Source organism: Lethenteron reissneri, chromosome 44 (genome assembly GCF_015708825.2).
Source record: "Lethenteron reissneri isolate LAM-NWPU_2019-01 chromosome 44, ASM1570882v1, whole genome shotgun sequence".
Taxonomy (NCBI): domain Eukaryota; kingdom Metazoa; phylum Chordata; class Hyperoartia; order Petromyzontiformes; family Petromyzontidae; genus Lethenteron; species Lethenteron reissneri.
This window is the reverse complement of record NC_083822.1, coordinates 7,030,091-7,054,604: the sequence shown is the minus strand read 5'-3', so window position 1 is coordinate 7,054,604 and position 24,514 is coordinate 7,030,091. Positions and strand designations below refer to the sequence as shown.

The window sequence follows — 24,514 nt, the reverse complement described above, 5'->3', positions numbered from 1 at the left end:
CGTACTCATTTGAGGCTGAGTTGACCTAGGGGAGGCCCAGGAACGGGTCAGATAATTGTGACTGGTGTTGGGAATCTAACTCTGGACCGGTTTCAAAGCGTAGCGCGCTAACCACACTACCGTTCCCCAAATACAAAGACAAAGATCCCCCGTATAGCATGAACAGACTGTTGAGGCAAGTGCTGTTAGCGAGCACCTATGAAGGCCGGCACGGCACACGAGGGGGTGGGTGCCCAACAACACGCCCGGCCGCCTTTGTTTCCCCAATGGCGATGTTTACACACACCGCACCAGATTCTCATTTGAGGCTGAGTCGACCTAGGGGAGGCCCAGGACCGGTTCAGATAATCACCACTGGCGTTGGCCGTGAGCGGGAATCGAACTCGGGTCGCCAAGTCCGTAGCGCAATGCGCTAACCGCTACACTACCGTTCCCCAAATACAGACACATACATACACACACAATACAAACCATGCACGTTGAGACACTCATTTACACACAAGTACACATACGCGTACTCCTCAATGCAAATACGACTTTGTAATCAGTACGCCAGCCTTTACACAACACTTACAGCGACAGCATTGCTGCTGATGATGTGACCAGGTGATCGTAAGATGAGATCCTTCATACGTCTTATCTCCATTCTTACACACATACGCACACTCAGGGACACACACACACACACGCTTACACACGTTCGAACAAATACATCGGGAGGCATAATAGCCTACACTTGGTAATGATGTCATGCGCTGGATCTTTAACAGCGATATATGAACAGAGGCGTATGTTGATAGCCAGGGCTGATTGTTAAACCACCTTAAAGCCACCTTACATCACCCCTCGCACAATTCAACAATTTGCTCCCTAAAACACCAATGACAAAAAATGCCCCGTATAGCTTTAACAGACTGTTGGGACAAGTGCTGTTAGCGAGCACATATAAAGGCCGGCACGGCACACGAGGGGGTGGGTGGTCAGAACCACGCCCGACCGCTTTTGTCTCCCCAGTGTCGATGTTAACACGTCGCACCAGGCACTCGTTTGAGGGTTAGTCGACCAGGGGACACCCGGGACCGCTTCAGATAATCACCACTTGTGTTGACCGTGAGCAGGAATCGAACCCGGGTTGCGTGGTTCGTAGCGCAGCACGCTAACCGCTGCACTGTCGCTCCCCACACGTACACACACACAAAGGCAAAGCCAGAGGCCTCCCAGTGCTTGTGCCAGGCCAGATGCACTCCGAGGACACGTGAAGTGTCGAAGGCTCGCTGGCAGGAGGTTACGGGACAGAGCCAGGTGCAATGAACTGACTGAGATGACTGGCAGATGCACCAGCTGTGCCTCCTACTGTGACAACTTTGCTGTATGTTATCCGCCCGGCGCTCTGCTCGTTGTTGCGAGCGTCGCTCATTTGCCCTTCGTTATTGTTGGAGGACGACAGCCTCCAAATGCCCAGTAGCGTCCTTCACGAGCCTCCTCCACAGAGGCAGATGTTGACACCGCTAGCACCAGGCTTTGGCAAGTCCACTCTACCCCACATCCTCTTGGCCCACATCAGTCCATCTCTTCTCCAGCTCGTGCCACGCCCATTTAGCCGCCTCTATCCGGCCAAACAATAAGTGCTTGGGCTTGCGATGGTTGGGCATGCGGGCTACATGACCCAGTCGACACACACACAGGCACTCATGTATATATAAGCCATACAGACTATTTGGGCGAGTTCTGTTAGCGAGCACCTATTAAGTCGGGCATGGGTCTGTCCCGTGACCTGTCAGGGGGCCTTCGACACTTCACGTGCCTCGGAGTGAACCTGAACGGTGACGTCACCGCCATTTAGTGGCGAATGGCAACTGTTGTTGTGTGTCGAGTCAGCCTCAAGTTAGTACCTGGTGCAATGTGTAAAACATTGCCATTAGGGAGACAAAGGCGGCCGGGCATGGTGCTAGCCACCCTCCCCTTTGTGTGTCGTAACGGCCTTAATAGACGCTCGCTAACATCACGTGCGTTCAATGTAGAGCTAGTGTATGTACATTCACAAGCTCATCCGGCACACACATTGGCCCAACAGCGCAATCGAGCAGTAAATCACGCATCTTTAAAATCAGAAACATGCCGGAGTTAGGTGGCGCTTGATCACAGAAGCCACAGCCGAAAGGCGAACAATCTTAATGGATGTGATGTGCCCGGTGTGGAGATATATCATTCTGGGTTTCCGACCCGCAGAGACCCGACTGACATAAAAAAAAAACATGGCCATGCATCCCCATCTCTTACACCTGTGTAAACATTACACGTCGAGGTCTATTTGGGTATTTTGTTACATCTTCAAAAGCAGAGCTTTCCCAAATCCATTTGCCGAACTACGTTATTCTGCCAGGGGAGGAGGGAGGCGGGGGGTCTATGCCTCGCAATATTTTGGATAGGGGCCAAGCTAGATCCTCCCCCACCACCATAATTAATAGTTGTGGGGGGAGGGGGTTGGTCGATTAATGTATTTTTTTTTTACTCAGAGAGATGCACACTGAAACGTGACTGACTGAGAGGAAGAGAGGCCAACACGTGCATTGGGGAACAAAGCACAAGCCAGGGACCCATTGTGGATCGTGACGATAAAAGTCATTGGGGGTTCATATTCTTGGTTCTTTCGGTAGTCACGTAGAAGTGAAATAATAATAAAAAACATAATGTTTGAGTTGTATTATTTCATTATAAAAATAATAAAAATAAAACAATGTTTGATTTTTATTATTTTATTATTTCCCTTCTGCGTGACTATACCGAAAAAACCAAGAATATGAATCCCTGCAGTCATGAAAGCTTTAACCGAAATTCATTGGGGGTTGTGCTTGGACAGGACACGGCGGCGGTTGTTGGAGGGGATACTGACGCTGACGCTGATGATGATGACGGTGGCCGGTGGCCAAGACGAATGATGGAGTGCCAGCCAAAGGATGGAACGACATTGGAGAGAGGGCGTCCACCGCTGGATGTGGAAAAATCGATGGCATCGACTCGCGTGCGCTAGAGCAACGCGAATCATTGCATAGCGAGATTCCGTGAGATGTATGACAATAACAGCAATTTTTTTATCTGAAGCTTTTATTGTTTTATATTTATATTATTTTATTATCTCCCTTCTACACGACTTTACCGAAATAACCAATAATATAATAACAGCAATATTCAACTTATATATTCTTGGTTATTTCGGTAAAGTCACGTAGAAGGGAAATAATAAAATAATAAAAATATAAAACAATACAAAATTATCACGACGTTTCGACTGCAACACAAGCAATCATCATCAGGTGTGAAATTCACAGCAATAAATTTTGAAAAAACTGACGCTGTGCGATCGTTGCTGCACAGTTAGTTGCTGGCTCTCGTACGGAGAGAACCACAGACAAGCACGCGGTGAGCCGCTGCGAACAATTTCCCGAGGCTCCGCGGTCCTCTACGCACGAAGGTGTCGTCTGCGAAATAAAACGAGTGTTTGCATGTGGGAGGCAACTGGAGCACCGAGGTTTACGGACATGCCTTCACCCAGCAGTGGATAGATCATGGCTGCAGCTGTTGATGATAATATTGATTGTGGTGGAGATAGAGGTGGTTGGGGTTGGGGCGGGCGAGCGGGCGGGTGCATGAAGTTCAAGCTCAAGTTGTACGTGCCGAAGCTCTGAGAAGCGCACACCGGTTTGCCCAGTATGTGAACCGGTGTGCGGAGAGAGAGAGAGAGATCGAGAGAGAGAGAGAGCACCAGCGATACGGATCTAAGCTGTCCGGCCGTGTGTGACGGCGCGGGTCTCTGTGACGTGCGCGCAGAACGCGGGCGACTGGGTGCCTACGTGTCTACGTGTTGCAGCTCAGCTCGGCAGTGCGGTCGCGAACCGAGCGCAGGAACATTCCACACGGGTGAAAAGACAAATGCAAAGATCCCCCGTGTAGCCTTGACCGGGCTGTTGGGCAAGTGCACGGCACACGAGGGGGGGGTGGTTGGAGTGGCCAGCACAACGGCGGGCCGCCTTTTTCTCCCTAGCGGCGATATTTACACATCGCACCCGGTGCTCGTTTGAGGCCGAGTCGACCTAGGCGAGTCCCAGGGCCCTGTTCGGATATTCGTCACTGGTGTTGGCCGTGAGCGGGAATCGAACTCGGGTCGCCGTGTTCGCAGCGCAGCGCTAACCGCCACACTACCGCTACCCATACAGGTGCGCACACACACCCTTACGCGACACTAACATGCACCTTTGGGGCAAGTGCTGTTAGCGAACACCTCTGAAGGCCAACGCAGCACACGAGGAGGTGGGTGACCAGCACCACGCCCGGCTGCCTTTTTTTCTCCACAGCGCTAATGTTTACACACGGCACCATGGACTCATTTAAGGCTGAGACAGCCTAAAGGAGGCCCTGGATCGATACAGATACTAGCTAACGATATTAACCGATGCTCGGAATAGAACTCCGGTAGCCGAGTTTGTAGCACAGTGCGCAAACCACAGTGCCACCGCTCCCCGCATGCACCCTTACACAATGCCACACAAACGGAGAAGCACGTGAAGACGCACTCACAGATACACACGCAAACCTCACACGCTTACACACACACACTGAACGCAACGTGGGTGGTAAGATTTTTACCAAACCCACCTCAACCCGAGCCGACCCCTTCCCGTTCACAGCTGAAGCAAGGACATCGACACAGACTTGTCTCCCATCAGCGAAAATCACACAGCACACCTGGGACACACAGCGTAGAGTCGATTGCTAACCCTCTTTCGCCTTCTCTTCATCCTTTTCCACCTCCTCACCGTTGCTCATGGACAAACATAACGGATGCATCATCATTTCACCCTAGGGGTATCTCCAGAAGAGCAGCAGTTTGATTTATAATAACCGATTTTGCCAGGGTAACCATAGTGTTTAACGCGTGGGCTTTTGCAGTCTCGGTGGCAGTATGTTAACTACTTCGCCTGGTATACAGGAGGTCGGGGGGGTGTGATCCCGACCTTGACGCCTGTATATTTGGAGTTTACATGTCTGTCTCCCCGTGGTCGCGTGGATTTATTTTCCGGTTCTCCGGTTGTTCCCGTCCACATTCAGTAACTTGCTATATATTCCCACATCATAAGCTACTTTATTGGGCTATCATTTGTGGCCAGGTCGCTTCTGAATAAAGGCCTATATAGCTCAGTGGGCCTTACCTGGTAAAATACTGAGAAAAAGTGTTTAGTTTATAATTTATTGTTTTGGGTTAGGCCACTTAATGAGCTTGCCAAGTTTGTGTCGTTAAAACCCTCCACCACCCGACATAGCCAATTGTATTTGTTTGCCTGCGTCGGGTGGTGGAGGGCCTTAACAAACACCTTCTTACGAATATTTTTGTCTAAGTAAATACTTTACTCCTTAGCGCTGTCACCATGAGCACGAATGCGTTCGCTCAGTCCGTCTGTCTGTAGCAAAGTCGGGGGGCCGGGGGTGGGGAGACGATTGTTCTTGTAATGATGATGATCCCAAATGTGAACAAATCTCACTCCAAGTTGCGTTGCTATTACGGTCTCACCCCATAGGGCAGGGGTGGGGAACGTCCGGCCAGCAGGCCGAATAAGGCCTGCGAAATCATTTGGTCTGGCCCTGCCAAGGCAACCGCAGGCAGGACTGGGAATTCAATAAATCTAGGAGCAAACCTAAAAAAACAGTTGCGAGTAGCAACATCATCAATACCAGCTAACATCACACGCCTCACTAATAGAGAATCAGTTCCAGCCATCAGATTAGGGGTGAGTTAATTAAATGTATGAGCAAATATAACAGGCAAATTTTTAAGTTGATAATTTTGTTTGGCCCGCGAATGATGTTATAAATATCCAAATGTCCCTTGGCAGAAAAAAAATGTTCCCCACCCCTGCCACAGGGAAACAAGCTACTGGTGCGCAGGACCATCGTGAACCATCGTGACCCATCGTGACCCATCCACCAGCCTCTTAAATGTTACCGTGAAGGTGGCTCAACTTACGTGCGCGCGTGCTAGCGTGTGACGATCGCTTATAGAGCAAATGCATCACAATCAAAATGCATTGCGACACTGATGTAAAGTCCCCAGTGGGGTTTTGCATACGCATAGTCACGGGCATGACTACCAGTGGAGGTATGTACGCAGATCTTCTTTCGCACCGTACGTAGCCAACCGTGTTACTCGGAGGTGTGGAAGGGATGATTTCCACATCGGCCGTTGGCGAAAGAAAATATAAATTCAATAATTCAATAATAATAATTTACAGGCCATGGTGTCAAGTCACTGGTTGATGGTGAGCAATACATGCCTTATTCTTGGTTCTTTCGGTACAGTCACGTAGAAGGGAAACAATTAAATAATACAAATATAAAACAATAACATTTTCACGACGTTTCGACTGCAACACAAGCAATAACACACCTGATGATGATTGCTTGTGTTGCAGTCGAAACGTCGTGAAAATTGTATTGTTTTATATTTTTATTATTTCATTGTTTCCCTTCTACGTGACTTTACCGAAAGAACCAAGAATATGAATCCCTACAGTCACGAAAGCTTTAAATCAAGATACATGTCTCGTTGATTCCGATAGGTTGTTTGACCATACTTCACCACGCTGGTCAATGGCGGATTGGTGAACGAGGAAGAAACCCAGAGGCCAGATTTAGATTTCGCTCGCTATATATGTTAGCCTTGGCCGGGAATCGAACTCAGCTCACTAGGTTCGGTGCGCGGTGCAATAAATAGTGCACCACCGTTACCCACCAAAAAAAAGTCAGTCAGCATAGCGATATCTCATACGATGGTGATCTCTGAATAGGAATCACATTTATCATTCCAGGCAAGCCTCGCTGAGCCTCATAATTATTTGGAATGAGGGTCCTGCGTTAGAATGTTTGATAAAATTCCGTTTTAAAATAGGGGGCGTTTTACTTCACGTGGGAGAACTGTTGAGAAGCGGTAAAAAACAATTCCGTGAACCCGTATGTGTGAACTCACAGGAGCCCCATGACTGGCTTTCACGAGCCCACTCGCTGCATGACCACACAGACGGGTTCACGGCCACCTTGCAGCCCAACGCGTTTTTTTTTATGAGTTTCTCTATGCGATCCATCAACCCTTGCGTTCAAAGCGTCGGATAGCAAGCGCGGATTAGGTGCGCTCCGGCGGCCGTCTGGAACGCTCTTCATTCAGATATTAGGAAGCCACTGGAGCTACGCAAATTTTAATCTGGATTGAAAACTCTTTTCTTTAGAACTGCTTTTATGGTGTTTAGTTTGTTGTGCTTCTCCCCCCCCCCCCCGCACCTCCGATTAGCACGGGTGGCTACGTACGGTGCGACAAAAGTTCAACATACATGCGTACAAAGAACCCCTATATCTTGAAGAGACTGTTAGGGCAAGTGCTGTTAGCCAGCACCTACCAACGTCACACGAGGGCGTGGGTGGCAAGCACCACGCCGCTGCTGCCGCTGCCACAAACAGCACGCCCAGGAGGTAAATGCATCACGGATGCAGCCTGCGCTACGGGATGTGAATCTAATTAATGAACGCACGGGGCGCGGGTATTTAATTGCTGCTCAACGTCCTTCTTGGGAGGGCGTGGTAAGCACGGCCAGCATTTCGAATATTGATGATGATAGAACAGGAATGGCCACCTATGATTACTGATGTCTCAGCAATGTCCAGGTAAAACATAATGAAGCTACTTCACTCTCATGCGATTCATTGGACACACGTGTTGAGCGTCCGAGACAATGCGTCCGTCCGTCCGAAGTCACAGAATTGCTCTCATTATCCCGCGATCCAAGCGGGGCTGGTCATTTGCACCTGGGGTGGCGACTGCAACCAGAATTAAATATGGGCAGTGTCCGCCGTGGGCAGAAAGCTTCGTTTAAATATCTTCTGTTTGAATTTGTCTAAATACCGTCTGTTTTGTCGCGACACATTGCCTACGTATGCTACGTCTCGACACTTACATTCATTAGATGTTTCGCATCACATTATAGGTATTGTAAAGTGCTTATATCCTTTAAAAAAACGATATTCTCTATCAAACTTGCTGTAATACCACGCTCACCTTGCTAGGAACTATATTTGGGATCCAGGAGAAGGAATCCTTCTATAAAATCTTTATTATTTCTGCCGCGCCAGTTGATACCGACGGCTCAAGGGCCTCAATGCATTTATTTGGATGTTTATAGCAACAACAACAACAACAAAACACCCATGCACGCCTCTCCTGCAACATCATATTCCGCACCGGCTCTCCGGATCACTGTCACAGCCCAAGAGCAGCTTTAGCAGCGCAGTGCGGCCAGGCAAGTTAAGAGCCTCGGGATAGGAGATGTAATGATAGCAATGGAATTTAGTCGAGTTCACACACACACACACACGTACACACGTGCCTACGTTTGTCGGGTTGGAGGTGGAGCAGTGGATTGCGCGCGACGCCGTGAACCCGGCCCCGCGAGTTCGATCCTCCCCTACGACCACCAACAGTGACGATTATTTTAATTGTTCACGGGCCTCCCCTAGTTCGACTGAGCATCAAGGTGAGTACCCCTGGTGCGATGTGAAATCATCGCAACTAAGTACTAAGGCTATAAAGTCGGCTGGCGTGGTGTTGGCCACCCACCCAATCGTACGCCGTGCGGGGCTCCATGGATGCTCGCTAATGTCACTTGCCCCAACAGTCTGCTAAGGTTATACGGGGGATCTTTGTTTTTTTGTGTCTTTTGTGCAAACTCAACACATCAGGATTAGTGTTCAAATACTTTTTTTTAAATCTCCGTGGCAATGTTCTGGTGATTGCCCTAATTGGAGCACTGGCGGATTTCAGGGCTCGATTTCCCGGTGACTGTTGTCGCTTTATCTCGTAGCAACTCGGAGCACCGCGGACTGCACGTTGACAGCGGTGAGCGGGGAATGTGTGTGTGTGTCTGTGAGTGTGTGCCGTGCCGTGGGGAGCGGTAGTGTAGCGGTTAGCGCGCTGCGCTACGAACCTGGCGACCCGGGTTCGATTCCCGCTCACGGCCATCACTGGTGACGATTATTTGAACCGATCCTGAGCCTCCCCTTGGTCGACTCAGCCTCAAATGATTACCTGGTGCAAAGTGTAAACATCGCCACTAGGGAGACAAAGGCGGCCGGGCGTGGTGTTGGTCACCCACCCCCTCGTGTGCCGTGCCGGCCTTTATAGGAGCTCGCTAACATAACTTGCCTCAATAGGCTGTTAAGGCTACACGGGGTTTTTTGTCGTTGTGGTGTGTGGTCGACTCGGCCTCAAATAATTACCTGGTGCGGTGTGTGGTAAACATCATCACTAGGGAGACAAAGGCGGTCAGATAGGGAGCTGGCCATCCACCTCCTCGTATGCCGTGCCGGCCTTCATAGGTGCTCGCTAACTACACTTGCTCCAACAGTCTGCTCAGGCTATATATTAGGGCTTCGTCTTTGTTGTTTGGGTGTGCGTTGTTTGCTGGGTGAGTGTGTGTGCCGTGCTACTGGGCAGTTGGAGGCAGTCGCCCTACAGCAACAACAAAGGAGCGACGCTCACAACAACGGGCGGAGCGGCGGGCGGTTAAAAACGGCAAGTTGGCACAGTCGGGGGCACAGCTGGTGCATTTGCCAGTCCTCTGGCCCCCAACATTATTTCACATCTTTTGTCGACCACAGCCTTCGAGCAGCCCTCCATGGCTGTTCCAGATGAATTCACATCCAGGACAGGAGATACAATGGGAGGCTGATCGATTCCCGGTGCAGTCAAGGGAGATGGCTCCTTATTGGTCAACCGTGATGATCTGGTGGTTTCACTCTGGAGTGAGCAGCCCCACCAAAACTAAGCTATGGGTGTGTTATGTCAAATGCTCGATCCCCTTGACTTCCCATGAGAGAGTGGGGAAGTGTCCGTACCAGAGAAGCGTGCTGTGTTGACGAGCTCACGTTTGGCAGCAGAGGTCCGACTCCGTATGAGTCAAGCGTCATTATCTTTTCATCGGCTACGTAATACTGTGTGGAAGCTACCTGGTTTGTCGCTTTAGGCCTTCTCGATCAGAATTATGCAATCTCTTCTCTAAGCCTGTGCAACGTGGACCCCTGAAATGGAACATCAGCGGCATTTTGAAACATTCAGGCTGGCCTGCCTAAGCTCCATCCTCGTTAAACCAGGGATGGATTATGTGAGGAATACACCAAGCCTTGAAAGATCTGGACACATTCCCATCAGTGAGCTCCTCCGGCGGTCAAGGCTGTATTGGCTGGGTCACGAAGCCCGCATGCCCAGCCACCGCATGCCCCAACAATCCTAAACGGGCGAGCCACGGGCTAGGGAAGAGATGGGTTGATGTAGTTACAGGAGGATATGGAGGTGAGTGGTGCATCTGCCAGTCATGCGTCAGCGAGCCTTCGACCGTTCTCGTGGCCTCAAGGTGGACCTAGCCTGGCACAAGGGCCGTGGCGACATCACAGCCGCTTCGTGGCGAATGGTGGCTGTCGTTTCGATGTGTGCGCCGTGTGTACGCATCAGCGTGTGCGTATCAGTGTTCTTCACTTTACGTTTTCTCTAAACACACGCACAAGCGGTGTTCACGCGGCTATCATCCTCGGCACCACCACCCTCGCCATCAACACCATCATCATCATCACTGCCGCCATCACCACCCATTCATCATCACCCCACCTCCTTGAGTGACTACCACGTCCGCCCACCGTCTCGTACCCACATTCCTTCCCTTCCCTGCACCCTCCCTCGCACGTAGTCACCTGCCCGCGTCTCTCCCCTTCTCTCCCTCCTCTCTCTCTCTCTCTTTCCATCTCTCGCTCTCTCGAGATATACTGCGGCAATGGATCGCCCGCGGCAAAGCGACGTGGAACAACACGCAGAGCAAACAAGAGGCGACACAGAGAGAGAGAGAGACACGGAGCGAGAGAGAGCAACAGTAAAACCGCAATAGTGAGCAGTGGTGGAGGACAGGTAAGATAGACAGACATAGACTTGGATGGAAACAGATTTGATGCATTGACAAAAAGGAGCAGAAAGACGTGGAGGGACAGACAGAGATACTAACAGTGATACGGATAAGCCGAGAGAGGACGAGAGAGCCAGATATAGAGATACACACGTACAGAGAGATATATTAGATCGAGACAGAGACACGATTCAATCAGAGAGACAGACAGTAAGGGGGGAGGGGGAGATAGAGATGCAGTATATATACAGAGAGACACAGACTTGACTTTTAAACAACTTTTATTGCCCCCAGCAGCAACAACACTGGAGGCGATTTCGATATGAAATACACAAAGTCACCAGCAAACAAATGAAAATAAACGCTGTAAATCGACGCGCTGTGGCGCTAAAAGCACCGCGCACAACACGAAAGAAAAGTCACGTGGTGGTGGTGCTGGTCATCGCGCACGCCACGGTGACGAGCGAGACACAGAGAGACACAGATACACAGATATACATAACGAGACAAGTACACAGAGATGCAGAGAGAAAACAAGTTTCCCGAGCGCCACCGGTGCAAGCGGGGATGGCTGGGGGGTCTTCTAGAGGTGTGGGAGGAGGAGTAGAGGTGTGGTAGGAGATGCAGGTGTGTGGGAGGAGATGCAGAGGGGTGGGATGAGATGCAGAGGTGTACAGGAAGGAGGATGTGGAGACCGCGTACTCGGCGAGAGATGCTGCTGTCGATGTCGAGGAGATAGTGATCCCCATGCTGGCTTTGTGCACTCTAAATCAGCTCGCCACCTGCACCGCGAGTGACCTTCCAAGTCTCTCTGTGTACTCTCTGCCTATCTGCCTCTCAAATCTGCCCCACATTGTGTCGCTATATTCTGCCTACCCATTGCACTGCTCTTTATCTCCATACTTTATCGATTGTTTTGTCAAGTCCCTAACTATCTAACCTATCCGCCCAACTGCCTCCGAATCTTCATACCTACCTTCTTACCTACATCTCTAACTACCTATATTCCTTGCTATGTAGATGTCTAACTTACCTGGTTATCCGCCTACCTTTTTAACTACCTACCCGTTTCATACCTTGAACAGCTGCTTACAGGCGTATCAAGCTCGCTACCTGCCCGGCTGGTTACCTACGTGACTTTACCGAAAAAACCTAAGAATATGAATCATTGCAGTCACGAAAGCTTCAAATCTAGAATGCATACCTATTTGTCTACCTATCAGCTCAACATGCTGCCCTATCTTCATGTACCCTATATAATCGACATACATACCTCCGATATAATTCCTCCGTATATGTGTATCTACTTACCTACCATGTGGAACAAAACGACATGCATACACATTCGAACATTCGTATTTTTTGTTGTTTAATCACAGTCATTATAAAATACACTAACTTGTCATCCCCGAATCACACATTTGCATCGGGGCTTACAAATATCCCACTCGGATGAACTCTTCACCTGAACAGCAACAACAAAAAACCCCGACCACACATTGTAATAAGTAATACTATTAAACAGAGCGAACACACTCACGTGGGAAATACCAGCAGATTAGAGGCAGCGTTTGATGTGGGAGAATGGTAGACACGTTGAGAAACGTGAGACAGATTCCTAAACACGAGGGTTAATGTTTCATTTTTATTTGATTTCTCTGCGGCAGCCGGGGTTGGTCCCCTCCCAAAACAAAAAAAAACCGAAGGATGTTTGCTCCGCTGCACTACTGACCCCTGTGATCCGGAAGTGCAGAGTGGCTACGGAGTAGGCGGTGTCTGGCGTTCATTCATACATTCAGCCGGTCAACCATTCATTAATTCAGTCGTTCGATCAGTTGATTGTTAATCCGTTCACATATTTCTTAAAGCGTTCATTTTGACGTTGAATCAGTCGTTCACTCGGTCAGTCAATCGTTCATTTATTCGGGCATGCAGCCATCCATTCACTAATTCGGTGAGCCAGTCATTTGTTTTGTCCTGCAGCCACAGTCACTCGTTCACATTATTATTAAATTGGTCAATCATCTTGAAAACTGCGCTGGTTTCAGACCAGTTCGTAGTTGGACTTTGAGTCCACCGGGTCTTGCCAGGCGTTGTAGGCGTCGGGGCTGCTCGGTGTGGTCAGAGGACATCAGCATTGAGCGTCTGCGACACGTGGAGCAAACCCCGAAAGCACAGACGGATGGCGAAGCAACTCGCCGTGCTCCTCTCCAGTTTGTTCCGTTTGCTTCATCAATTGGCCGCGCTTATGATCCATGCCACTGCATTTGGGACGTATCGACACACACACACAGTATGTGTTCTCGCGGCACGTTGGTATGTTGTTTTTCATTTTAAAATTCTGCTTTTCGACAGCACTCCATGGATGCACACTTCTACATCACCGTACCCAGTGTGACAGAGCTACAAAGTGTGTAGACGGTGCAACTGCACCACAGCCCATGGGGGGGGGGGGCACACATCCCACGGGGATAATACATCTCAAACATCGCACCGAACAGGACCCATCGGATGGGGGGGGGGCGCTTTCACTAACCGCTGGTGTTTGGCCAAATCTCGAGTCTGGCCGAATTCCCGTGCAGCCGCGCGGTGGCTGGGAATGACCCCCCCCCACACCCACACCCCCCCCACACCGCCACACCCCATCCCACACCCCTACCCCCCACACCCCCTTACCCCCTCACACAACCCAACACACACCCCCACACACACCCCCACACACACACACCCACACACACCCCCACACACACCCCCACACACACACCCCCACCCCCCCCCCACATACCCCCCCCGCACCCCCCCCCTCACACACACCCCCATACACACACCCACACACACACCCACACACACCCACACACCCCACACACACCCCCACACACACCCCCACACACACCCCCACACACACCCCCACACCCCCACACACACCCCCCCACACACACACTCCCACACCCACACACACACTCCCACACACACCCACACACACCCCCACACCCCCCCACACACACCCCCCCACACACACACCCCCAACCCCCCTCTCCTCGCAGCGCGTCTTGCCGCACAGGCCGCCGTGACTTGCAGGAATGTGCCCATCAAATGTGTCCAACGACAAACACGCTGACAATTCCATTAGACTATTAGATTATTACTTCCTGGTGTACAATTACGGCCCCGAGCTGGCGCAGTGGACAACGGAGGCAGCGTGGGGTGGCAGGTTACGTGGTGTGCAAGGCGGGAGGTGGGGGGCGATTGGTCCATGGACTTCAAGTTCAAGTTCATGTATTAGGTATAGCCCTGTGAGCCATTCGGCTCTTGAATCGGGTGCAACCGCAACAAACAAAAAACAAAAACATGAACAAAAAACATCTTAAAAGTGAACATGTGACTAAGTGCAAACAGAAAATCCAAGAAAAGACAGCAACATATTGCAGAAAAAAAAAACGTACACCAACGCTGCGTGCAAAAATCCCAGTGGGATACAAGTCTAACAACAACAACAATAACCACAAGACAACTTAGATTAAGGCCATGAGTCTAACTCTGTACTACAACAAACAAACATGGGAGAGACAGAGAGGGGGGTGGTCATTGTGAGGACTCAATGTATCTGGCAAGTCAGAGTTGGAAGTCCAAAGAGATGATTCTGACCTTCACATTTTTTTCTCGTCATGTATTTATAGATATTTTTGTGGCGTCGTCACCCAGCGATGCTGCGAATCAAGCAGGATATTCGGGAGGAGCCCGGAGAAGCCGGAAAAAACCCACCAAACGTTCCAGGAGGGTGACGCTCAGTGGTGCAATGGTTTCCTGACCACACCTCGCAGTTCCGTGCCTACAACACCTGGCAAGCCACGGTGGTGGTAATTACTCATCCAAGTACGAACCAGTCTCAATTCTGCTTAGCTTCCGAGATCCGACGAGAAATCGCACATTTCAAACGTTTTTTAAATCCTTTATATTAAGTTCGCTTGCTTGCTTGCTTGCGTGCTTGCTTGCTTGCTTACGACCGTGCAAACCTTTCGGTAGTTTTTTAACCCACTTCCCGTGATCCAATCGAGTTGACATTTTGCACACAAACTCGTTGTGCGAGACAATTAATGTTCGTGAAAATTTTTTTCAAAAATTTTACACTGTTTAGGGAAAACAAATTAAATATTTAATTACCAATTGTTTAATACTGGCAGACAATCATCTGACCCATAGGTGGCAGCCATCTCAAGCCAGAGGACGATAGGACTCTAGCCGCCACGCATATAAAGAATTTAGAGTGAAAAACTTTGTTTTTACGGGTTATACTTATTTTTTGTCAAATCAGTGGCGTTTCGTACCTCAGAATCAGAATGTATTCATACTGGAGGAATCCGATAAGCTATGAACCTCTTTTTAAACAGATGTCCAGTTGGTATTGGTCCTGGTGTAAGCAATGACACGTCCCCCCACGCCCCTCTCCGCCTTCCCCTATTTTCGTATCTGGATGCCCCCCCCTCCATCCCGCGGGCACAGCTGTAGTTGCACCCACTTCACACTTGGGAGCAATGTCACTTGGCATCATTAAAAAAGAAACGTTAATTTAAAAAAGAAACAGTGGCCTTAAGAAGGAAATATATATTATAGGTGACGTTTCAGGCAATGGTCCTTCTTCATAATATACGCATAATAATTGGTGGACAAAATGTTGGCGGATGGATGCCTTTCGAAAGTTGAATTTGGGAAACGGAAATGCGACACACGAACGATTGTGCCTGCAGACGAACATCTTTGATCAATGCGTGCCACTTCTTGTGACATACAGATCAGAACCACGTGGTCATTGACGAAGAAAATGAAATAGCAATTGTAAAATGTACAAAGGAGCATTGGGAAGGACATGCTTGGCATTTACATCGAGATACAGAAGGAGGAAGAGATGGATTCGGGAAGATAGTCATTTTAAAGATATTTCTGGAAATGTTAAGAGCTGTCGCGAGAAGGCTCGAGAGGGCTTGGGGTCAGGTGCAATGACCGACCGGCAGCCAATGGTGGTTCGAGGCGCATTCGAGATGACATCCACGGAGGAGGAGATGGAAGGAGACATTAAATCGTTTTTGGTGAGTGTAGGCGCTAGAGATGGTGACGGTTCTGGGGATGTTTTGATCCAGCAGTGGACTGGTCATGGCTGGTGAGCATGTTGATGAAAACGAATGTGATGTTTGTCCAAAACGTCCTGACAGTGGGATCCTCCGGATAAAAGTAAATCTTGACACTCAGCCACATGGCTCGTCTGGGCGGGTGGGTAAATACATATTAAGCGTGGCATTATTACATAAACCAACAGGGGGATATTTGCAAGTGTGAGTTTGTGCTGAGCCTATAGGCAAATGAAATACAGAGCGAGAGCCACCCGTGTAGTTACGCGGTCTCCACGTAAGCCTGACGACTGTAGGAGAACTGGGGAAGGGATATGGGGGGGGGGGGGTAGATTGAGAATTGTATTGAGATCCGTGAGTGCTCAGCAATGCATGTTTGTTGAACTTTTTTCGCACCGTACGTAGCCAGCCGTTCTAATAGAAGGTGCGGGAAAGGTGGAGGCTGCGGATCAGCACCTAACGAAGGCCGGAACGGCACACGAGGGGTTGTGTGTCCAGTGTCAGGCTCGGCGATGTTAGCTTAATTTTTTATTATTTTATTATTTCCCTCCTACGTGACTTTACCGAAAGAACCAAGAAGATGATGTTAGCGATGTTAGCACATTGCACCGGGTACACATTTGAGGCTGAGTCGAACTAGGGTAAGCCCAGGGCCGATTCAGTGGGAATCGAACTCAGGTGGTTGGTTTTAGGAGCGCAGCGCGCTAACCGCCACACAACCACTAAGTCTGCGTCCTCCACCACCAGCGACTCCCTCCGAGTACATCAACCGCTCCACCACCGCTCCAAACCGCCCCCACAGTCCCCCCCCCACCCCGTGACCCCCCCACACACCTAAGCGCAGTGGGAACATTCCTGCCTTGGAAGGCGACAGACTCTGTGCAAGTATCGGGGCTTGTTATTGGAGGAGCAGATTTAAGAGGGAAAAAAACGAGGCGGCAACAGCAGCCCACATCCAGGTGCAGAGCGGTGGTGGGTAAACCACAGGAGCGATGGGTATGAGTGTAAGGTGACTGTGTGTGTGTGTCGGGTTGTGTGTATGTGTGTCGGGTTGTATGTGTGTGTCGGGTTGTATGTGTGTGTCGGGTTGTGTGTGTCATGTTGTGTGTGTGTGTGTCGGGTTGTATGTTTGTGTGTGTGTTGGGTTGTGTGTGTGTGTTGGGTTCTGTGTGTGGGTCGGGTTGTGTGTATGTGTGTCGGGTTGTGTGTGTGTGCCGGGTTGTGTGTGTGTGTCGGGTTCTGTGTGTGTGTCGGGTTGTGTTTGTCTGTGTGTGTCGGGTTGTGTGTTTGTGTGTGTGTCGGGTTGTGTTTGTGTGTGTGGGTCGGGTTGTGTTTGTGTGTGTGGGTCGGGTTGTGTGTATGTGTCGGGTTGTGTTTGTGTGTCGGGTTGTGTGTGTCGGGTTGTGTGTGTCGGGTTGTGTGTGTGTGTCGGGTTGTGTGTGTGTGTGCCGGGTTGTGTGTGTGTGTCGGGTTGTATTTGTGTGTGTGTGTCGGGTTGTGTTTGTGTGTGTGGGTCGGGTTGTGTGTGTGTGTCGGGTTGTGTTTGTGTGTCGGGTTGTGTGTGTCGGGTTGTGTGTGTGTGTCGGGTTGTGTGTGTGTGCCGGGTTGTGTGTGTGTGTGTTGGGTTGTGTGTGTGTCAGATTGTGTGTGTGTGTGGGTCGGGTTGTGTGTGTGTGTGTCGGGTTGTGTTTGTGTGTGTGGGTCGGGTTGTATTTGTGTGTGCGTGTCGGGTTGTGTGTGTGTGTGTGTCGGGTTGTGTGTGCGTTTGCCACGGATGGGATGTTCTGTGGGTGGTGTGCGGGGAGCGGTGGCGCAGTGGTTAGTGCGCGCTGCGCTACAAAGCCGGCGACCCGAGTTCGATTCCCACTCATTGCCAACACCTGTGGCGATTATCTCAAACTGTCCCGGGACTCCCCTTTGTCGACTGAGCCTTAAATGAGTATCTGGTGCGATGTGTAAATGTCGCCAATGGGGAGACAAAGGCGGCCGGGCGTAGTACTGGCGGAACAACCCCCTCGTGGGCTGTGCGGGCCTTCATAGGTGCTCGCTAACAGCACTTGCCCCAATAATCTGTTAAGGCTAAACTGGGGATATTTGCGTTTTGTCTTCACACCTGTGTATACAGTATGTCACACCTGTACGCCTGTGGTTTTGCTGTGTGTGCGGCAGCTGTGTGCATTGAAGCTATTTATGCTGCTTGTATATATGTATATATATATGAGTGTTGCACACACACACACACACACGTGTGTACTCTTGTAGACACGTGTGTGTGTACGCGTGCGGTACACCACACAAAGCCAATCGTAATCGTTCCCACCACCCGCAATCCGTTCCGCGCCTTGCCCCTAGCAAGGAGGACAGAGTCCTGGGCCACAGCCGCCTTTATCTCCCTTCCTGGCATCGCGCTCGCGAGATAAGGCCCCCCGTGACTTCCTCCCGAATCAATTGCTCGAGGTCGAGACGCGGGCGGCGAGAGAGAACCGCGAACAAACGCAACAACCGCGCCCTGCCGATGATCCGCGCACACGGCGACGCGAGCGGGTTTAGGTGGGGGGGGGGGGGGTCACGCTGTTTTCGAGGATTGCTCCGGGAGATATATGGAGAACCCCAGAGAAAGAAAGAAGAAAGAGATACAAAAAAACACCCACCACGCGTACGAAGGAACAGCAACACCAACATACCGTGTCAACCGTTTTCCCCGTATTTCTTGTACAGAGAAATTGAGTGCTCCGGCCCATGCGGCGTATACCCGCTTGCAATACGGGCGAATGTTTTGTCTGTCTATTTGTTTGTGTGTTTCCCTTGCGATGGGACTTTGTAGGATGAACGTTGAGATTTATAAAGGGCACGGGGTGACCAATAAGGTCTGAATTGGTCTGGAATAAGGTAGGGCACTGATAAGGGCTTGACAGGTGTGCATCAACAACAACCGCCATTCGCCACTAAGTGACGGTGACATCATTCACAGCGCTTGTGCCAGGCTAGGTGCACTTTGAGGCCATGCGAAGTGTCAGAAGGCTCATTGCTGGCAGGAGGTCACGTGACAGACCCAGGTGTTTTGGGTTCACCGAGATGACTGACAGATGCCCCACCTGTGTCCCCCTACTACGCATATTTTCCGCATTTTATCGACCCGGGTGCTCTGCCCAGTAGCAGCGTCCTTCGCGAGCGTCTCTCCCGAGAAGCCGAGCTTGACACCGCTCGTACCAATAATATAATCGGCGAGGCCACTCAGCTCCGTATCCTATACTGTACCACATCAGCCCATGTCTCCTCTAGCCCGTGCCCCGCCCGTTTAACCCCCACCCCCCTATTCAGCCAAAGAGAAGCTACTTGGGCATGCGGTAGCTGGACATGCAGGCTACATGATCCATAAAGGTTTTTGGGTTAAATCGCGTAAATATATACATGTGTCGTTAAAACCCGCCACCACCCGACACAGCCAACTAGTAAGGGTTGTCACGTAAACAGAACGTGGCCAATTCGTCACTAGTACAGCACACAGGTGTGTTGGAGAGCCAAGCCACAACATTTACAAACTGAGTACGACTTTTCGCCACATGGCAGGCTACGTGACTTAGCCAATGCTGCCTTACTTACAGTTGGAGCACACCGATGAAGTTTCAACGATCTGCTCCACACACAATCATGTCTGGTCAAACCCAGGACAGAGAGTAGACAGCCCAGGCTAAATGATTCAAACCGGCGCATATGTTATTTCGGAGCGGTCCACTTTACGCGAGTTTAGAGAAAGCAGGACATTACTGTGACCGAGAAGACCTTGAGCTTTGACGTGTCAGGCCAGGTAGCTTCCACACAGCGCTACGCAGCCGATGAAAAGAGTGGGACCTCTGCTTCCAAACTGGAACTAGTCAAAAGCACACTGTCCAGGTATGGGAACTTCTCCACTCTCTCCACAACTGCCCCACCACTCATGGGGGACTTGAGGGGGTGGAGTGTTTGATGACACAGAATCTCTCGACGGGAGCTGTCTTCTTGCGGGACTGAGGGCAAGGCCCCACGTGTTACGCTCCAGGTTCAGCGACAGAGTCTACAGCTCCTCAGAGTGAGCAGCGATTACCAAGCCATCAGGAGCCATCCCTTGATCGCACTCGGGCATCGATCAGCCTCCCATTGTATTTGCATCTCTAACTACATAGTCGAAAAAGGTGTTAATAAAGGTGTCAGCGCATATCCCTGTCCATCCGCAAGTTGAATGGCTCCGACTCCCGGCCACGCGGTTTTAACCGGGCCTGTGAATGTCCTTAATGATGATGACCATCATAGGCATTGGTCAGGTCAATAATGCAGATATGTATAGGTCCTGTTAAAATCCCGTACACCTCTGCTGTAGCAAACGGATAGAAAATATGGCGTCTGTGCTGGACCGCCCTGGTCTGAAACCACATTGGGGCACAGCAGGCCTCTCTTGGCAAGGTGATGTTGAATAATCCTTGCCATGACGTTTCCTGGCTTCGCAATGAGGAGGGAGATGCTGCGGTAGTTGTTACAATCAGTGCGGCCCCCCTTCTTAAAGAGCGAGACCATAAACACACACACACGCAAGTTGCTCACTAACCCACTTGCTGTACTATACTTCCACGTGTTATTTCCTGGTCAGTTGACAGCCCCGGATACTAATATACTAGCCCTCACGCTGGCCCTAACAGTAATCAACAATTCAACTATCACAAGTGCATGAATTCACCATAACCGTGATCAAATTGCTACCAGCCACTATACGAGCCCTCCACGCTGCCCTAACTCTCCCGTAACCACTAACCAACACCACATTTTCACGTCTCAGCGGCGGCGTTCGCAACTCGTCCAGTGCAACAAGCTCAGCCTTCAGGGAGCGGTGACAATTGCGGCGCAACTCTCCGTCCACCCGATTACCACGGCAACTCAATGACAGCGCTAATTAGCGCGCTAATTAGCCTGCGACGGGTGACACACGACCTCTGAAACAGGGGGGCCAGAGGATGTTGATCACGCGGTCAAGCGCCTGGTGTGAACTCGGCCCCCCCTCCGTCCGTCCGCCCGCCCGCCCGCACCCCCCACACCTACACCCACGCCAGAATTCTAAACCAGCTAAAATACAATAAAAATAGAAGAGTGGCGGGGTGGTGGGGGGGTAATTGCTGAGTGCGAGGATTGCGCAACAAGCGAGGTAATTGCGCAATGCTACTTTGTTTTTTTCCGGCAGGGACACAGCGACTGCCAAGCAACGTGTACAAGCCGTAGCATTGAGAAGTCTGCCTTTTTATACACTACGATGCGGTAAATGTATCGCACTGTAATGCCATACATTGCCATTTGATAGGCCCACTTCGTTGAGCTCTCATTTGTGGCCAGGTCGCTTCTGAAAAAGAAGCTCAGAGCTCAATTGGCTTTACTTTAAAAAAAAAACTTTTGTGTGATTTGCTTACCTTTCCTATACTATCATGTATTTTTTTTTACTGTTTGTTGTTGTGACGTTCTCACCCGCCCCAACTGGACATCTGTGAAACAAAAGAGATGCATAGCTCATCAGATTCCTCCAGTATAAATCAATCTTCTGATCCTGGCTTAAACTAATACCTGTCTATCATCATAATAAGTCACTGATTCTTCCAGGAAAGCTACACCGAGTCCAAAGACTCTTGTTCAGGATGGTCCTGCAACATTTTTTGTTTTGTTATCAAGATGTCAGCTAATTTATGATGACTGATGTTCATACAAGTTGGAGGATACTGGAGCACTCGAGAGCTTGAGGTGGTTGTGGTCGGGGGGGGGGACACTCTATCCCCGTACAGATGGGAACAGAGGGAGAGTAGTCCACTTACTGTACTGCTTTCTCCTTGCGAGCCCAGGGTGTGCCACCTGCCCACTGCCTCTACAGTGTGGGACTACAGGTCACGTGCATATCCACCACGCACGTTAGGTGTTATAGGCTGTAGGGCTACGTTGTGAGTAACGAAGGGAAATGCCACGGCATCCATTGCTTCACTGCACTTCTATGGACCCACGCCTGCGCTGCACACCTTGACCTGTCCGCGCTGACCATGACCGACACGGCGCGATGAGGACCCTCATCCACTAGGGGATGCACAACATGGGCTGCACACACACACACACACGAAACAAAGATCTTCCGTATAACTTTAACAGGCTGTTGGGGCAAGTGCTATTAGCGAGCACCTATGAAGGCCGGAACGGCACACGAGAGTGTGGTTGATCAGAAACCACGCCCGGCCGCCTTTGTCTCCCTACTGGCGATGTTTACGCACCACACCAGGTGCTCGTTTGAGGCCGAGTCGACCTAGGGGAGGCCCAGTACCGGTTCAGATAATCGTCACTGGTGTTGGCCGTGAACGGAAATCGAACTCGGTTCGCCAGGTTCGTAGCGCAGCGCGCTCACCGCTACACGACGTATACGCACGCAGGAGATACATACAGACACACGCACGACAAAATGCCATCATACCAACGGGAGGGCAAAAAAAAACAGACGAGACCGCGAGAAATACAATTAATTCTAGATTTGAAGCTTTCGTGACTGCAAGGATTCATACTCTTAGTTATTTCGGTAAAGTCACGTAGGTAAAGAAATGAAATTAAAATTAATTTAAAATATAATAAAATAATAAAATCACTGATTTTATTAAAATCACTGATTTTATTATTTTTATTAATTTTAATTTAATTTTTTTTACCTACGTGACTTTACCGAAAGAACTAAGAGTAGAAATACAATTGATTGTTTAACCGAATTTCCGGCCTGAATCGTAACATTATCAACCAAATCGCCGGTGGTAATGGGTGGGGGGGCAGTATATGGTGGAGGGGGAGTGAATGGGGAGGGGGGATGAATGGGGGGGGGTGAATGGTGGGTGGGGGTGAATGGGGTGGGGTGGGTGGTAGTGGAGTGTCGGTGTTGGGGGTAGAGGATACGATCCTTGCACCGCCACTCAGTAAATGCATTTATCATTGCAGGTGTCCGAGGACTCGTCCTTTATGAGAGGCCCCGTGATCTCGGAGACAACCCTGCGTCGAATTATATGGGCCCAGGTGAAGGTAAGGGCCCTTGTTATTATTGTTGTGGTGAAATGACACCGGCCGCTCACCTCACCTTGCGAGACCTTCGCGAGCATTAAGTAAACACACCTGCACTTTGTTGCACCTCCTGACGGGTTGATAATTACACCGCGGGGCACACGTACCGTCCTTTGATCACTCCACAGTTGGATGACGGAGCCTCCCCCACGCTGTACAAGATGCGGGGAGGGCGGGTCACTTGAGCACTCTTCACCACGCTGGGTCAGCGCGGGTTGTTGGTTGTTGAAAGGCGTGGAAGCAATTCGACATCGGAGCATAGTGCAGCACAACGATTGCTTGCTGGTGCACCGCCCTCTGCTGGCAACGTGGCCCCGCAGAAGCCTATAGCACCTGGTCTCGCACGGTGATCGCCCATCCCACGTGCGCTCCAGGCTGAAGCTCTACTTAGCTGCCGAAAACGAGATCGGATGTCTTGCCGGCGATGTTATTATTTGCGTGTAAAGTTGTAATACTAATGATGAGAGCTTACAAGCCTCTGTCAATCCACCGCTTGATGGAGGCCTCCAGCGACCCGTATCGGCCGTCAACGTGGTTTCACTAAAGTTCAGGTGGCACTCGGGGATCGAACTCAGGTTGTTTGGCTTCACAGCCGATGTGTGCTAACCATTGCACCACAACTACACTCCTCGTTCGCATACGAATCAAGCAACTGGACGTTGTGTGGGGGGTCTCATCATGTGGGACAGTTTTGAAAACGCACGTCGCTTTATGTACAAAAAAATAATGCCAATTCAAAAAGTCTGTGACAATTTTGGTGAAATGACCTGGGATTTTCTGGGCGCGTTCACGATTGACCTCGTGGTTGGTGGCGATGGGACGCCGGGCACGTTCTTTGCTACGTCGAGTTCATTGTCAGCACTACTCCAGTATTAACTTCAAAGGTCGTGGTTTGTATTTTGACAAAAAGGGAAGTAAAATGACCCTCGGCAAAAAATGTTTAGCGAATGACCAATCTCAAGGGGCACTCACACCTGGCTAAATACACAACGTCGAATTAAAAGCTGCGTAACTAACGTTTGTGTACATTTGTGAACGCCGATGGATTTTCTAATATTTAGGTCTCTCTTTTGTTCTTTCGGTAAAGCCACGTAGAAATAAAATCAAATAAGTAATTATATGTATTTAATTTATTTTACGTGGCTTTACCGAAAGAACCAAAGAGTAATTCCTGCAGTCACGAAAGCTTCAAATCAAATATTTGGGTCTCTGTGAGTCTATGCTTCTCTACACGAGTCGATGGGTCTCAAAGTGAGTCTATGGGTTTCTATGTGAGTCTGTAGGTCTCTTTGTAAGCTTGTGGGT

The 24,514-nt window shown here is 50.1% G+C and overlaps 2 long non-coding RNA genes across 4 annotated transcripts in view; one reads left to right on the top strand and one right to left on the bottom strand.

Moving 5' to 3' along the window:
- Window positions 1-24,514, bottom strand: part of LOC133353556 (uncharacterized) — a 133,001-nt gene that overhangs the window by 63,321 nt on the left and 45,166 nt on the right. The window lies entirely within an intron of this gene.
- On the top strand, window positions 8,450-23,904 carry LOC133353557 (uncharacterized). Its single transcript, XR_009756405.1, has 3 exons — window positions 8,450-8,573; window positions 23,090-23,170; window positions 23,338-23,904. It is a non-coding gene; the product is annotated as an uncharacterized LOC133353557 (long non-coding RNA).